The following is a 17,181-nucleotide window of genomic DNA, read 5'->3' on the forward strand; positions in this document are numbered from 1 at the left end:
ATTTTAACCTAATCAACAATGCTAGACATAGGAGATAAAAAATAATTTAAAATTCATGAAGAAGCCATCTTCCCATTTTTAAAAGGTTAAGTTCCCCTAAGCTATGAGAGAAAAACACCCTCTGAAGACCTGGGGAAGCAGTAAACACTGGTGGCCAGTGACAGGCATTGATCCTCCTAGGCTGTGCCTGTCATGTCTCTACATTTTATTTCCACCCTCTCAGGAAGGCCAGGAACGGAGGGAGCGGGCGCCGGACCATGGCCCCGGGGCTTGGTACCCAGGCCTCGGACTTTGCCTCAATTAGGAGGCCTCCCTCCCTGCTTGATGGAGAGACGTGCGTCTGACTGGGGGCTTGGACAGTTGCGAGGTATTGATTAGCCATAATGTGGAAGTCAAATCTGAATGCAAGAGCCCCGCGATCAAAAGGCCTCCGTCGGAGACAGCATGCCCTCTAAGTCAAGGGTCCGGGGAGGCCGATGAGGCCTGTTTCCTCTCTGAGCGCGAGGATTCCCCGTTTCTTTGTGAAATTCGCTCTTGATAAGCAAGTCCAGCGGACCGCCTGTCAGCCACGCCGAGGCTTCAGGTTTGACAGGCGCCTGTTAGCTTTTCATCCCAGATTGCTCACAGAGAAGAGGGGGGAAGACTGCTAAGCCGGCCCTGCGCGAGGCAGCCACACCGCCCTCGTCTCCAGGAAAGAAAGCACACAGCGACCTGGCCTGGGCGGGAAGCATCCCTCTGCACAGAGCGGGCCTCCTCCATGCGGCCAAAGCACCAGGGAAAGGACGTGAACAACCAGTCCGTGGCTTTTAATTACATGTCACCAAGCACTTCTCTATAAAGCAATACCTTTGCTTTCTTTTATAGGATTTATTATTCTGACCTCTTTAATTAAAAAAAAAAAAGTCCTGCTGCCTTTCATTTGTACTCTGTTTTTAAGACAGTTCTATGCACCGTCTGCCTTTTATTTTTTTTTTTACTACAGTCCTGTGAAGGAGGAAGTCCAAGTGCCCTCAATCCTCATGTGAAGAATGCAGAAACAAAGAGAGAGCTATACAGAAGCCACATGCTTGTCCTAGGTCACACAGGTAACTTACGGTAGTTAGGATTGGAACTCAGACATCCTGATTCCTGGTCTAGGCTTTATTTATTTATTCATTCATTCATTCATTCATTCATTCATTCACAGAACTAGAATGAAGCCATTCTGATTCCCCAATGATCCATGTGCATGACCGAATGCTGTATAAGTAGCCTTGTTCCAGAATTGCTATACTTGAATGACCTATTTCAGCAACTACTGTGTTTTCTCTAAAGTTATATAAAAAATAAAGTTATCGAAAACAGAAAGTGTTTTCTGCATGCTTGCTTCACTTAGTACATTACTATTAATTGGTAACAAATCAAACTCATATTCCTATTGCGATATTCCCCTTTTCTTCCATTAGTCTCTCGGTATGCCTATTTGCATTCATTCAGTCATATACTATCCCAAGTCTTTTTAAAAATTATATATTTTTATTGATTTCAGAGAAGAAGGGAGAGAGAGACAGAAGCATAAATGGTAAGAATCATTGATTGGCTGACTTCTGCACAGCCCCTACTGGGGATTGATCCCGCAACACAGGCATGTGCTGTTGACCGGAATCAAACCTGGGACCCATCAGTCCACAGGAGGATGCTCTATTCACTGAGCCAAACCATCAAGGGCTCTCCGGAGTTTTAATTTCCCCGTGTTTTAAGGCTGTGCTTGTCCTAGTCACTGTTGAATGCCTGAATTCAGCACCATTACTGGTCCAAATAGATATATAATAAATATCAGTCACAGGAATAAATGAACAGATGAGTGAATAGAAGTCCCAGAAGCCCATAGGAGAACAATAAACAGATTAGATTTTTATCAATAAAGTTCTCTATAAGTTAACAGCATAGAATTGTGAAAACTCTACTCTTAAGGTTTAAAGAACTTCATTAGGGCTTTGGAGACTCTTACCAGAACTTAGACTCCCTTAGTTACTCAGGACAGCAACTATGTCTTGTTCACTTTTGTATCGCCAACTGCTTGGTGCAGAGGAAGCCCTAAAAATGTACTTGTTGAAGTGACTGTGGAAGACAAAGTCTTTCTACTCTTTTTTCTCCCTTCTGTTTCTAATACCCATCTAATCACAACTTAGTAACATTTATGAAGTACTGGGACAGCTAAGTTGCCATGCACTTAGTGTGCATTATTACTTTTATTTCTCAAACAAGTCTAAGGAATAGGTACAGTTACTATCTCCATTGTTCAGATGAAGAAACCGAGGCTCAGAAAGGTCATAGGACTTGCCCCAAGTCTCAGAGTTAGTAAGTAGAGCTGTGTTTTGACTCAGATCAGATTCCAAGGTGAGCATTCTTTTTTTTTTTTTTTTTTTTAATACTTTTTATTGATTTTTACAGAGAGGAAGGGAGAGGGATAGAGAGTTAGAACCATGGATGAGAGAGAAACATCCATCAGCTGCCGTCTGCACCCAGCTTCTGGGGATCGAGCCCACAGCCAAGGTATATGTCCTTGACCAGAATCGAACTCAGGACCCTTCAGTCCGCAGGTCGACGCTCTATCCACTGAGCCAAACTGGTGAGGGCAAGGTGAGCATTCTTTACTGTTCTCCTGGATTTCCTCTAAGGCATATTGTACTGTTTTCTTTTAAATGAGGAATAAATAGTAGCAAACACACAAAGCACTTATTATGTGCCAGTCAATGTTCAAGCACTTTGCATGTACCAGTTCATTTAATCTTTATGTATCCTCACATCAACCTTTGGAGGAAGATTCTATCTTTATAGTCACTGTGCTGATAAGAAAAATGGAGGCACAGAGAGCTTAAGCAATGTGTCTCAACTCACACAGCTCACAGAGGTGGGATGGGGATATGAACCCAGGCTTTCTGGCCCTAGAGTTGATGCTTTCAACCACCATGGAATACTGTCTCTTGATGAAGTTTGGACACTAGTCAGGGTTTTCTTTAATTCATAAAACTGATCACATACTAAAAATGCTTAGCCCATGATATTTTAATTTTTAATATTTAGCCCATTCTGAGGATTACCTAGCACACATGGTCTAGATCTTTCACTTGAAATTTACCCCTAAGTGTGCTAATGTTTTTCTTGTAGTATCCAATCTGTTTAACTAGATTTTTAGCTTCTGGGGGAGAAATGGCTGCCAAATCCTTAGCTTAAGACTTGAAATATGCTATACTTCCTTCTTACAGGTTTGAACATCATTAGAAAGCCCTATTATAATACATCAGAGGATATGAGGTAGCTTTAAGATACTGATATGCATGGTTAAGAGGCTAAAATTATTATTTTTTATTTATTTTTACCCTCACCTTTAGATATGTTTTAAGTGATTTTGAGAGAGAGAAGAGAGAGATGTATGTGTGAGAGAAACATAGATTGGTTGCCTTCTGCACATGCCCTGACCAGAGATGGAACCCACAACCTTCTGATGTAAATATGATACTACAACCAAATGAGCTACTTGGCCAGGGCAAGGTTAAAACTATTTCAGGCATTTTGAAGTTGTTAATTCTTAGAGATTTTTGATGTAAAATAATGGTATTCATCAGCATGAAATTCTAGTGCCACAAGTAAAATTATTTCCTTCTAATATATGTCTCATTCTGCTAATTAATCACTGGTAATGTGTGTCAAGTTCTTAAAAATATAAACAGATATAAAGAGAATGGTAGGAAGTAAATAATTATATATATATATATATATATATATATATATATATATATATATATATATATATATATGCACTTCTTAAAAAGTAGCCAGAATATTGTCTGACATTCAAAAGCCTAGGAAATACTCCCCTAACACATCCTGAAATACATTTGCTATTAGGCCAGACCAGAATGTTAGACCACTTATGGTTCATGGGAGATACTGACAAGAATCTAATGTTTTGCCTGAAACACTCTATTTTTCTTTATTTACACAAAGCATCTTTATTATGATATTTTGCAAAACTTGTCTTCCCAGATGTTAACCCAATGATAATACATGGAATATCAGTACAAATGTTAATTTAGGTGTGTTCCATTTGAATTGATACCAAGAAACCCTTTCAAAAGTGAACAACTGTATTTTTTTGTGGTTTCTTGGCTATTGCAAATTTGACAGCCAATAAGACTTGCTGTTCTGTATAGTCTGGGTCAGCTTTGTTAGTTGCCTAGTAAAGAGATTCCAGGAGTGTCCAGATATAAGACATTTCACTTTATGAGGTCTATTTGTTTAGCTCAGTGGAGGTGATTTTGTCCCCCAGGTGGTGTCTGGCAATGTCTGGATATAATTTTGTTTGTTTTGTTAATCCTTACCTGAGGATATTTTTTTTCATTGATTTTTTAGAGAGAATGAAAGGGAATCCAGCCAGTCTGTGGCTCAGTGGTTGATTGTTGTTCTATGAATCAGGAGGTCATGGTTCAATTCCTGGTCAGGGTACAAGCCAGAGTTGCAGGCTCCATCCCTAGTAGATGTGTAGGAGGAAGCCAATTGATATTTCTCTCTCTCTCCCTTTCCCTTCCTCACTCTTAAGTCAATAAAAATATATTAAAAAATTATTCCTAGAAAGAGTGGAAAGGAGGGAAAGAGGGAGGGGCAGAAGGAAAGGAAGAAGAGAAGAAGAGAGAGAGGGTGAAGGGGAGAGAGAGAGAGAGAGAGAGAGAGAGAGAGAGAGAGAGAGAGAGAGAGAGAGAGAGAGAGAGAGAGGAAGAAGAAGAAGAAGAAGAAGAAGAAGAAGAAGAAGAAGAAAGAGAGAGAGAGAGAGAGAGAGAGAGAGAGAGAGAGAGAGAGAGAGAGAAGAAGAAGAAGAAGAAGAAGAAGAAGAAGAAGAAGAAGAAGAAGAAGAAAGAGAGAGAGAGAGAGAGAGAGAGAGAGGGAGAGGGAGAGGGAGAGAGAGAGAGAGAGAGAGAGAGAGAGAGAGAGAGAGAGAGAGAGGGAGAGATTAGTTGCCTCCAGCAGGCTCCTTACCTAACTGGGGCTGGGGATTGAACCTGCAACCTGGTTACATGCCCATGACAGGGAATTGAACCCAGGACCCTTTAAAGTCCAAAGGGCTGACTCTCTAACCACTGAGAAACATCTGCCAGGGCCTGGATTGTCATGCCTGTGAGTGTTACAATAGGTAGAGAGTCAAGGATTCTGCCAAACATTGTACAATGTGTAGGAGAGCCCTTCACAACAAAACTAAATACTATAGTGCCATAGCTGAGAAACTCTGCTTAGATTAATGCCTCTGGTTCCCTATTAAAAAGGGCCAGTGACCTTAAATTAGAGAATATCAGTGCTTCAAATCATAGTAGTCATTTACATTCTAGTGTGAGTTTACCCTTATCTTTGACCAAGAAGATTTTGATGGGGTATGGGAGGCATTTCAGGGGAGAGGGAAGATATCTAGAGACACTGCTTGGGGGAGTGACATCATTGTAGGAAGAGATATAATGCAGAAGAAAGATGCTGAAGACTAAAGAAAATAGTACATTTTTTCTTTACACACAGCTTCTATTATAGTCTAGAAAATAAAGAAGAGAGATGAGTATGCATATAGAACATATATACATACTTAGAGGCCTGGTGCATGAAAATTCATGCACTGGAGGGGGGGTCCTTTAGTCTGGCCTGCCCCCTCTCACAGTCCAGGAACCCTCAGAGGCGGGAGGTGACCTGGTGATCAGGGGAAGATGACGTCCCATCACACCTCTGCTGCTGCCACTGCCAGCAGCGTAAGCCTAGGCCGACACTGGTTACCTGAGCCTCAGGCAGCCCTGGGCATCTGGGTAGCCTCCATCCAAGGCTTGCCTGCACCTCGGGGCTGACCTGGGTCAGCTGGTGGGGCTGAGGGGACTGGGTGCTGCCATCTTGTGGCTGTGGGCGCCACCATATTTGAGGGAGTGGCAGTCAATTAGCATATTCCCTCCTTATTGGCTGTGGGCACTGCCATCTTTGACGGTGGGGCAGTAAATTAGCATATTCCTTCCTTATTGGCTGTGGGCACCACCATCTTTGTGAGGGTCAATTAACATATCCCTTATTTATTAGATAGGATGGAATTGGATAATAACATGCTAACAATCAGAAGTCAGAATAAAAATGTTTGAGACATTGTTATGACCCTTAAGGATCTGACCTGTCCCTACCAGTCTAAACTTCTGCCATTTCTCTTCTATGTGATTTCTATTTTTTAGCCTGAAAATATTCTCTGAACTTTATTGTCTCCACTTTGGCTTACATTTCTTGCTTCTGCCTGAAATACATTTTACTTTCCCTTCTGTTTATTTGTATTATGAGTGGCAAAGAATTTTACATTGCAGTCCGACTCTGACCAATTGTTGTTGGTTAGTCTTGTGTTGAGGAGTCTGCAGCTCAATCTGGGCTCAGTGAGGAAAACTGCCTGTTTAACTGTATACAGTGTGGCCTGGAAAGGAGTTGTGCCTCAGTCATAGCCATTCAAGACTATTTCAGGGCTCAGTGATGATCTTCTCATGAAGTCTGCCCTAACTAAATCAGTTCTCCCCTAAATTTCCACAGCGTACCTAGGCTATATCTCTCATTTGGTAATTTACCTAAAGCGTGGTGATGTTTGTCTTGTAGTGTCATAGTTCTCTAACCAGGTGTAAGCTTCTGGAGTAACGAGGACTCTGAATTTGAAATTCCAAATATTGAAGAGTTGACTCCTACTGTACCACATTTGCCTTTCATACCCTCTGCCAAGGGCTATATCCTTGGCCCTATCCAGACTTACTGACCTAAAATCTTCATGCAAGAAGCTTGGGTATGAATTTATATGTAAGTGATTTATACTCAATCCCTGGTTTAGAACGATCTCAATGCTATTGAAGACAATGTTCTTTTCAAGTTCTAAATTTCTTCTCCTATATCATTGCTAATGCTGTTGTTTTTTCTTTCCTTTTGAAAGGCTTTTCAGATTTTGTCATTGTCTTTAAAACTCTCACTATTCTTTCCAAGTCAAGCTCAGGGGCTACTTTGTTTTGAGTCTTTCAATGTTCATCTAGAGTAAGAAACTTTCATTTATTTCTTTGTACTTTTCTAGCCCCTAAAGAGTATTTTTAACATGATTCCTGTTTAGAGATAATTAGTGTACACATCCCATACTTTAAGCTCTAATTCTTTGGATGCAGAGATCACATCTTATACACAAAAAAGTGATCAATTCAATTCAGTTTTTGATCAATAACTTATTTAATAAGTTTAGTGTTGTTGTAGCCTCTTATTTTTACTGTCTTGCCAAATAAAAATTATAATATAACAAAGGTGGCTTTTGATGGCACAGGCATATTTTAAGTCATGTGTTTGTTAGTGTAGTTGAAAAATCTTCTTCACAATGTCTAATCACTGATTCTGATGGTGTGCCAAATTATAGCCTTATGTAATCATTGCCTTATTTTGTGTCTTCCATGATATAATTATTTCAGGTACTGTTCTAGGCACAGGAGGTACTGGCATTAAACAAAATTCTTAAAGGAACTATTACACTGGTAGAAAAGATAGCAATGTGATAATCTGCCAGCTTATGTATGGAGGGGTTGATTCGTTTCAGGAGAAAAGAAGTTAAACAATTTCAATGTCCCAGTTATTTCAATGTTACACATATACTGAAATGCATATTATGGGCCAGAAACTGTTCAAGGTTATGAGAAGAGATAAATATGGTATGAGTAGTAGATTACAGAGCAAAAAAGTATAAGATTGGGGACCATCTGGAGTGGGAGTGTTGAGGAAATGGGAAAAGCATTTCAAGCAGAAGGAGAGAAGGGGTTACAGTATAAAATAGAATGAAGTAGCTGCATCTTTGAGAGATCACAAATGGCAACATAGCATATTCACAACCAGAACATAGGGTATTTGGTTGTCTGTTCATGGAAGAGACTGTAAAAGGAGCCAGAGGCAAGTCAGGAAAGATTTTATATCACACATAGGAGGGTTGGGACTTGGTCCCATAGGCAGTGAAAAGACAGCAAAGAGCTTTAATCGAGAGAACATGATTGGGTATGTGTTTTAGAAAAGTCACTCTAGAGGCTATGAATAATCCAATATACTAGTTATGACATTAACATATGAGAGAACCTGATGTTCCAGTGTATACTCTTGAAGAAAGGCAAAGATATCTTCTAAAAAGCATCTTTAGCACTAAGCTGGACTAATTATGCATAAATAACACAGACAAGAACTGCACAGAACCGAAGGTATCAAGGATTTTTTTTTCTTAATAATGCTCTTACCAATGTAATGGCTATATTGGTGTTAATGTTTTATTAGTTAGCATTTGCATTTGCATAAAAGATTTGTAAACATGACTGCTACTGTGTGTGGGTGTGAAAAGGGCTGGATCAGAATAATGGAAGTGCTGACAGAAGTAACAAATGTGTCTTCATCCCCAAACTTCAATAGCTTCTTATGAGAAAACATGTTATTTGCGGATATTCTTATTCTAAAAGCTTCCCCCCCCCAACATTTACTAAAGAGAAAAAAGGACCTAGGCCAGGTGTTTGATTCTTAAAGTGAATAGTTTTGTCAATTTGCTTACTAGTTCATCTAGGAATCCTATATAATAAAGAGCTAATATGCAAATGGTTGTCATCCTCACACCCACACACTGAGGCCAGGGGGACTCGAAGCCAGGTGGGGCACCAGAGGCCACATTCCCACCACAGTAATGGGGCTGGGGGACCTGAGGCCATGCCCCCTCCCTGTCAGGGCTTAACAAGGGACCAGAAGCTGTGTCCGCTGCCCTGTAGTATTTAACAAGGGTGGAGCCAGTTGGGTCTGGGTCTTGCACAATTTCAAGGTGTGCACGGGTGGGTGAGGACTTGACTCTGGGTCCCGCAGTGTGCCCCAAATTCTGACAGGAGAGAGATTTTCATGTACATTTTACTAATTTTCTTTTATCTCTGACACTTCTATTATAGAGAAAGGGCAAATAGCAATATTAAAATACTTCCTCTAATCAATTCCCTTTTAATGTGCATGGGTTTCATGCACTGGGGCACTAGTCTACACTAATAAAAGAGAAAGATGCAAATTGACCATACCTCTGCAATACCCACCAGCCAATCAGGAGTGAGTATGCAAATTAACCCAACAAAGATGGCAGGTTAATTTGCATATGCAGGCACCAACTGGCTGGGGGTGGTGGGGCACCAAGCAGCCTGGGTTTAAGACTCACTTCCTTTGGGGTTTGTCCTTCTTGGTCTTGGTCCTTTTCTTTCCGGCTTGGAGCAAAAGCACTGCAGGAGAGAGGGATGGATGAAGAAAAGAGGTGACCCAGGTAAGGGTGGAGACCTAGCAGAGGTGCAAGGCCCAACTGTGGGGCACCTGAGGGTTGGCTCCAGGGCTAGCGCAGCAGCTTTGGCGAAGGGGCCTGCCAGAAGGCGAGTGTTCCAAGGGGTGCAGAGCAGCACTGCACCGTCCCTCTATGAGGACACCCCACACAGGTGCTGCCTTCACCAGCAGCTCTGAGCAACATCTGCAAATGCTACTGCAACCTCTAACATTCTGGGCAAAGAACTGACCCATGCCCCTTTGGGTACCAGGCTTGCGAGGAGTGTGCTGTCACCAATGCCATAGATCATTGGTCGGCAAACTGTGGCTTGTGAGCCACATGAGGCTCTTTGGCCCCTTGAGTGTGGCCCTTCCACAAAATACCATGGCCTGGGCGAGTCTATTTTGAAGAAGTGGTGTTAGAAGAAGTTAAAAAAACTTGGCTCTCAAAAGAAATTTCAATCGTACTGTTGATATCTGGCTCTGTTGACTAATGAGTTTGCTGACCACTGCCATCAATCAAAGGCAAAAATCTGGCGACGGGTGCATATGAGGAGGCTTGGGCCTGGGCAGGGTGTTGGCGGGAAGGGCGAGGTTCTGCAGTGGCCTCAAGATGCATGTGGGCCAGGTCGAGGATCAAGGGGCAGGGAAGGATGCCCAGGCAGAGGGGCAAGGACCTGCAGCCCTGAGTCAGGGGTTGAAAGGCAGTGCCACCTCAGTGGAGGGGCGCAGCACTGCAGGATACCTGACTGACACAAGATTCAGAGAAGCTCCTGCCGCTAACCTGCTAACCCAGGCAACCTTTGCACTTTAGAGGAGGTGACTCCTGCTCCCACCTTGGCCCGAAAACAAGTCTGCGCCCGCCCTGCTCCAAGAGAGTGCACGCCTGCGCAGTGAGTGCAAAGCCTACCACCTGCTCTGGAGAAGGGGGTGCAGTAAAGAATGGGGGCAGGGGACCGGGGAGAGGGAAGAATGTGAAGCGTCTGCGATGAAGAGGTGCTTGAGAACAAGGCTTGGAAGCCTGATGGGAAGGTTTGTTCTGTTTGCCCAGCAGCTGCCCCTTAGGAAGGGCAGAGAGCATGGCTCTGAGTGCTCTCTGTGTGCCGAGTCAAGTTCCACAGCCAACTGGAATTGGCCTCAGTGTCCTGGTCTGTAAAATGGATTAAGTGTGTCCCAGTGCCTTCACTGAGCTTTGATGGCCAATTGAGATACTATATAAGGAAAATGAGGGAAGAAGTGAGAAAGAAAAGGAAGGGCGAACAACACAAAAGAAAGACAGGGAGGAACCTGTAAACCCATTGTCACTTAAATAGGGAATATAGTCAGTAGTGTTGTAATGATGGTATGATGCCAGGTGGGTACTGGAAATATCGGGGAACACTTTGTAAAGTATATGATTGTCTAACCACTATTCTGTAACTAATATAAAACCTGAAACCAATACAAAATAATATTGAATGTAAAGAAGTCAAAGTAGGAGTGAAATTTTTATAAATTTCAAAGTTTACATAAAGTATGTAAAGGAAGGAAGGGGGAGAATAAAAATAATGTTTTTTATTTTACCACTTTTTTTGTCTTTTCAGTACATGAAAAAGACAGTTGTCTTTATATGGTGCTTTTATACTTTTCTAAGTCATTATCTCATTTGAATTTCAGGGCAACTTAAATACAGATAGTTGTTCCCTCCACTATTCAAAGAAAGGAAATCTTGGTGTCTGGCCCCAATGATTCAATCATCAAGCTCTTATTGTAAAGCAGTGTTAGTGAAATTTTCTGTGAAGGGTCATATCTATACTAATAAAAGCCCTGGTGGTGATCAGGTCAGCAGAGGAGCAGTTAGGTGTAAATCAGGCTGGCCAGGGAGCAGTTAGGGGGCAATTAGACAGGCAGGCAAGCGGTTAGGAGCCAGTGGTCTCACAGGGGGATCAGGCCTAAATGGCAGTCAAACATCCACTGAGGGGTCCCAGATTGGAGAGAGTGTAGACCAGGCTGAGGGACATGCCCCATCTGTGCACAAATTTCATGCACCAGGCCCCTACTAATATATAAAAGCATGGCATTCTGTGGGTAGGTCAGTGAGGCAAATAATCCTCTTTATTTTTATTTTTTAATATATTTTATTGATTTTTCACAGAGAGGAAGGGAGAGGGACAGAGAGATAGAAACATTGATGAGAGAGAAACATCAACCAGCTGCCTCCTGCACACCTCCCACCAGGGATGTGCCCGCAATCAGTGTACATGCCCTTGACTAGAATGAAACCTGGGACCCTTCAGTCCGCAGACCAATGCTCTATCCACTGAGCCAAACCAGTTTTGGCAAATAATCCTCTTTAGTTTCATACTTTTATGCTTAAAATAATGTGGAGACCTACTATTTGCTTCCTACTGTAATGCCACATACCCTTCATGTTCTTCCTACTTCATCAGTTGCTTACCAGTCCTCTATACTGGTTCCTTCCACTCCACTTGATCCCCCAAATTGGAATGACCAAAGATTTGGCTCTAGGATCTCTTTTCTTCAAGAGTTGTAAAGCCCAAATCTATGTTTTCAGCCCTATTATCTCTTCTGAACTCCAGCATCATATATCCAAATTATTACTTGACATTTTCATGAGGGTATCTAAGAACCCTCAAACTCAACATGGCCACACAGAGGACATAATTCACAACCCCAAGCTTTTCTTTGCCTCATTTAACAAGTTACTAAAGGCAAATTATAATTTACTTCTTGTTTCTTTTATCATATTCACTTCAAAAACTCTAGCAAGTCCTTTCAATTCTATAGCTAAGGTATATTCTAATCTCTATCTTCATCACTCCTACTCTAGTTCAAGCTAGGATAAGTTTAGTAGTGCCTGGATTATCACAATGTTCTCCTCAGTGGCTTTTTTTTTTAAAAAAAATTATACAATGGGATACTACTCAGCCATAAGAAAAGAAAACAAACAAACAAACAAACAAAACACTGCCATTTGCAACAATGTGGATGGATATTGAGAATATCATGCTAAGCAAAATGGGTCAGACAAAAAAAGTTAAGAACCATTTGATTCCACTCATATGTGGGATATAAAACAAAATGGCTCCTTATGATCATTCATAACTTTACCCTCCGCCATATAAGTAATCCTCCACAAGGTTGTCAGAATGTCCCTTTTAGAAAATAATCATAAAGAAACTCAACGCTGCTCCAAAACTTTTAAGGCTTTTGGTTGTGCTTAGTTGTCATAAAAATCCAAAGCATTTTTGGCTCTTGCCCTTCTTGCTAAGCTCATCTGGCTCTGTCTCACCTAATTTCCACCCCACTTCACTTATTGCTTGTCCTCTGTGTCTGGTTCTCCTTTCCAGGTGCACTGCTCCTCTCCCCATTCCTCCAGGATGCTAAACTCATGAAGTCCTGGAACCTCCGCTCCTACTTCCTTCTTCTTGGATTGCTCATCCTTAGGTCTTTCATGTCAATTTGCCTCTTAGAATAAAGGTCAGCATCTCCTAACCACCTATATAAAGTGATCATCCACTAATAGAATATTTCCATTTTCTTCATAGCAGTAATCTGATATATTCTTGTCTAATTACTTATATTTTTTTCTTGCTTTCCTTTACCAGAAGAAAAAACCTTAAGAGCAGGAATTTTTACTCATCTTATTTAAAACTGTATCCTTGACATTTAGAACAAGGTCTGCACATAGCAGATGCTTAAGAAGCATTGTTGATTAAATATGTTGAATAGCCATTGTGGTATAGTTGGCGTTTGGCAGTAAACACACATCTTACCCTCTTTGGGGAATACTAAGAAGTGATCTGTTGTCCCTTTCCTAATTAAGGTTCCAGACTTTTAGACTCACAGACAGCAGGAGAAAACCATTAGAGCAGTCTCAGTAATAGTCTTTTTGCTCTAAGGTCAGGGTGCTATAGAGCATAGGCTTAAGCTAGAGATTTCCCGCCTCTGCTCCTGCTATTGGAAGATGGAGGGCATAAGGTAAGAATTAAGCTGGAGATAACCAGCCATACAGCTTTTAAAAATTATTAGAGGGTTGGGAGGTGGGTGATGAGAGAAGTAGGAGCATTTTTAAAATTATTTATGAAGCACTAGACTATTCTGAGCTCCATACATGCCATGCTCTGCTCAAGAAATACAACGTCTGCCCTCTCTACCCTCTGGGTGAAAGATGGCCACACTTGGCATCAAACACGTACCACATTTTGAACTGTGCTCCTTTTAAAGTTAAAGTGTATGACAATGAGCAAAGGGGTAATACAAGTAGAAAGTAATTATGATGCTGTGGATTGGTGGGTGTACCAAAGAGCATGCCAATAGCTATCAAAGGGAATGCCACCTAAAATGATGTACTTATTCTCCTTCAGTAAAGAAACTTACACAGATAAGTTAAGTTTTCCTTATCTTTGCAGCCATCACAAAATTTTAGGGCAGGCTGCTTGTATTCTGTGATGTTCTTAAGGACTCTTTTTCTATCTTCTTCACATATAAGACAACTGGTGGAGTAAATATTTTCTACAACCAGAGCATATTGTTTTCTAAACTAAACAGGTATAACAAACGCTGCTAACACCAGGGCTGCTCCTAGAATAAAAACAAAAAAGGATGTTTCATGTCAATGCTGGGTGGAATGTTTGGTTTCCTGGCAGGATTGATAAAGGAAACTTTATCCAAGAAGTATGCACTATAAAATTTTCAACATCAGGAAAATGAATGGTCACAATTTAGAAGGTTTTGGAGCTTCCATGGCTTTAGATACTAGAAAATCTGCTGCCTCCTCACTTTCCACACCTTTTCCTCAGCAAAATGTTACACAATTGTGCTGAGAACACTTGTGGCCTCTAATGGCCAGATAATGGACCACAATAAAAGTTATGGGTCCCCAGCTGGGTCGAAGCTCATAATGGTTGGCAAGGTCCATTATTTCACCATTAGGATCTACAGAAAAGGGCAACAATTGTCAACCAGAAAGAAAAAACATGTCACTGCACATATTCCTGTTATTTGAGGGGGGGAAAAATCTAATTCCCCAAATAGTTGGTGGTAATTTTCCTATGTAAACAAGCTTTTATATCCCTACCTTGCATCTATTTTTAGAAAGCTTCTAATGCATAAATGCATTGTATGTCAACTCAAGTTGATTATGGATTATGGTCATGACTTTATACTGGATTTCAAAATAAGTAATTACAATTTTCAATGGTTTTTAAATAGATAAATAGATACATACATACATACATACATACATACATACAGTGAGAGAAAAGATGAAGAATAGATTTGGTTCGGGTTAAATGTCTGAGTCATTTTTCTCCTCCCTCCTCAAATCAAGTATGTTCTATAACACAACATATAATAGTTTTATCAGAATATATTATTGTATATTCTGGAGATCTTTCTCTGCTCTAGTAAAAGCCAAACCCCTTTCAATTATAAGGATGGTAAGTTATTATTTCAGTGTCTTAGTAAGATTTATTTAGAAATCAATAAATACATCTTTAGCCATTTCATTTAGCCTTGAGGGACTCTTGATATTTTAGTTGTGTCTTCTAGTGAACATAATGGTGACATGATATCAATATCCTTTCTTTTTTTAAAACATGATATACCTATCTCTTTTCTCTTGTCCCTCTTACCTTTGAATGAAACTAGAGTAAATGGAGAGTAATCTATTTTCTGTTGTGGGTGTTTGAGATAGGGGGATGGTGACAGGGAGACTGACATGACCAGCCACATTTTGTGAAACTTGAGGTCTGTTAGAATCCTAAAATTTTCTCACCTAAGAGACTGGGAAAATTACCTAGTTGAAGTTCTTCCATATTAAAGGAAAGTACAATGTGATTTTCAGGTAGCTCAGGGTTTTAATCCATTTGCATAATTAGCCTTAGTTAACTGATTAGAGATGTAATTTTTAATACAATTTCTTTGGCAATTTAAACATTCTATCTAAAAATGATATTCCTCTAGCACAGATACATGATGTGGCAAAAATATATTCAGAACTTTTTATAGTTAAGTCCATATGAATTTCCCCCTTTGTTTCACATAAAAAATGAATTTTAGTTCTTAAAGAACCTCAATATTGGTTCAAAGATATCTGAGGCATTTAAGATTTTTTTGTTGTTGAGATTTTTATACACTGTGAACTTAGTGATGTTTAAGTGAAATTTGTACCAATATATTTATTTATCAATAATTAAAATGTAATGCTTCTTTTGTATTTTTTAAAATGGATTTCATGATTTTATGTTCACAAGTCTTAGTTTTAGCTCCATGATAATGCTATTATCTCTCAGGGTTGGAAGGTTCATTGTTTTTGTGTCTATGACAAAGAAGGCTAACCAATTGTACAAGAATTTGAATTGGATAACATCTAAAATAATAGAAGCATTATATGTTAATTAGACCAGATGTCCTTCCAGACAACCTTTCTTACAAAGCCAGGGCTGTGAGGGAAGCCCAGTCTCAGGTGCCTGACTGCAGCTGGAGAGAAGCTTGAGTCCCTCATGCCAGAGGAAAGCCAGTGCCAATAGCCAGGGGAAGGAAGGCCTACTCTTGCACCAATTTCATGCATAGGGCCTCTAGTGTATAGAATAATGAAACAAGACTAATAGTTTATTTTTTTCTTTAATTTTTTTTAGAATCCAAGTAATTTTACAAAGACCAGTTTGTATCATGAATATTGTGTGAGGGCAGCAAGAATTTCTGCGCAATATTCTCTGGTTCATAGCATGTCATAGAGTAGAAGATCTGCAAAGTCTTAATTCTTCAAATTATTCTGAAAGGGAACCACATGCATCCTTTATAGAGCAGTCCACCACTTTGTAGTCATATTTTTGCTTGTTTATACAGTCAGAGGAAAATAGCTCTCTGAAACAACTGGTTTGAGTTGATCTTAGTGACTTTGGATCATGTATATTGTGAATTGTGTAACCGATCATGCTTTCACATTTTCTTGGTTGAGGAGAGAGTACCATCAATCAGCTGCCTCTTGTATGCCCCCTTCTGGGGATCAAGCCTGCAAGTCTAGCCCCAATCAGAAATCAAACCTGTGACCTCTCGGTACATGGGATGATGCTCAGCCAACTAAGCCACACTGGCCAGGGCTGTGGCTGCATTTTAACTAGTGTATACTATTTATGTATCTTTACATATTTTAAAAAATATATTTTATTGATTTGTTTTATAGAGAGAAGGGGAGAAACATCCATCAGCTGCCTCCTGTACACCCCCTACTGGGGATGCATCTACAACCAAGGTACATGCCCTTGACAGGGATTGAACCCGGAACCCTTCGGGATTGAACTGGAACTCTTCAGTCCTCAGGCCAATGTTCTATCCACTGAGCCAAACCGGGCTATTTTTTGACAAAGAGGCAATGTTTTCATGATTTAGGGTTTTGGCCTATATTGCTCACTATTGTATACTCAGCAACACCATGCACAGACACAAGGAGAAAGAGAGAGAAAGAAAGAGAGAAAGAGGGGAAGAGAAGAAGAAAAGACAGGAAAGGAAGGAAACAGAACCAAATGAGCAACTCTTTGTGTGTGTTTATATTCTAATATTGTGCTATCAGTAATGGTTGCCCCAGTTGCAGATGCCTATTGAACCTTTGAAAGGTGGTTAGTCCAAATAAGATGTGCTTAAGTGTAAATATACAACATATTTTGAAAACTTAGAATGAAACAAATAATGTAAATATCTCATTAATAATTTTATATTGATTATAGGTTTTAAAATATTTATATTCATTATAGGTATTTTAGGTATATTAGGTTAAGTAAGGTTTATTAAATTAATTTTTACTTTTTAAAAATTAGCTACTTTCTAACTATGTAATACCTTAATAATAAAGAA

The sequence above is a fragment of the Pipistrellus hanaki genome, assembly GCF_964339955.1.
Source record: "Pipistrellus hanaki genome assembly, chromosome: 3".
NCBI lineage: Eukaryota > Metazoa > Chordata > Mammalia > Chiroptera > Vespertilionidae > Pipistrellus > Pipistrellus hanaki.